The following is a 1,039-nucleotide window of genomic DNA, read 5'->3' as shown; positions in this document are numbered from 1 at the left end:
CATCACTGACGGGAGAATCACCCTTGCCTGCCCGGGGGGCACTGGTGGTGGCCAGCAGGCCCGGGCCCTGCCCTCCCAGCTCTGGGCTTTCTCCAGTTGCCCCTGCCCAGCTGCCAGTCCTGCCCGCGGGGCGCTGGCTCCAGGTGCCCTCAGCGCTGGGTACCATAGGGGACATGGGGGGAGTCGCCACATCTGGTGGGGGCAAATGGAGGCCAAAGCAGGGGCTGGCAGGTGGGGGGCTCTTGGGGCTGTTGTTGGCCCCAGGGACGACGTCATGGGGCTGCAGAAAGGGTGGGGCGATGAGCCAGGTCCCCGTGGGGGCAGATGTGGCCCCCAAGGTCTTCACCCCCAGGGGGACCCTGGGGAGGCTGCCGACAGTGCTGGGTGGGGGGACGCCGGTGCTGGGGGCCACGGCCAGGTGCCCCTCTGCTGAGAACAGCGGGTTCAGGCCAGGACCTGTGGGGAACCATGGGGACACAGGAGTCAACCAGGCACCAGCAGGCCCTGGACACCCCATCCCTAAACTGAGATGGATTGGGAAGGCAGGGGACAGGGAAGATCGGGTGGGGGGAGGATGTGACAGAGAAAGCAGGGGAGCCCTGGAAAATGTGCGGAAACCAGGAGGGCACCGAGGAGACTGGGATGGGTGGCAAGAACCCAGGAGGTACAAGGGAGACAGGAAGGGTCTGGGACTGGACAGGCACGACCAGGACACGTATGGGGTGACACAGGCAAGGTGGGTACACTTGTGGGAACTTGGGGTAGGACGGGCTAAGAACCAGCACAGACAGGGGACCTGGGTACCTGTGCTTGAGCGGCAGGGGCCTGGGGCACCCTCCATGCTTCGGTACAGCGTGGCCATGGCCGCTGTTTTCCGGCGGTGATTGCAGAGTTTGGTCATGTCCTGCTGGCCCTGGGCCCCAGGGCCCCCTCGCCCAGCCACCGCCGCCCCTGGGTTGAAGTTAAACACCTGCAGGAGCAGGGCAGGCTGAGAGTGGTGACCGACCACCCCCCAGGGACCCCCAGACCCACCCAGCAC

The sequence above is a fragment of the Egretta garzetta genome, unplaced genomic scaffold (assembly GCF_000687185.1).
Source record: "Egretta garzetta isolate BGI_Z169 unplaced genomic scaffold, ASM68718v1 scaffold613, whole genome shotgun sequence".
NCBI lineage: Eukaryota > Metazoa > Chordata > Aves > Pelecaniformes > Ardeidae > Egretta > Egretta garzetta.
The sequence above is the reverse complement of the archived record's forward strand: the minus strand, read 5'-3'. Positions refer to the sequence as shown.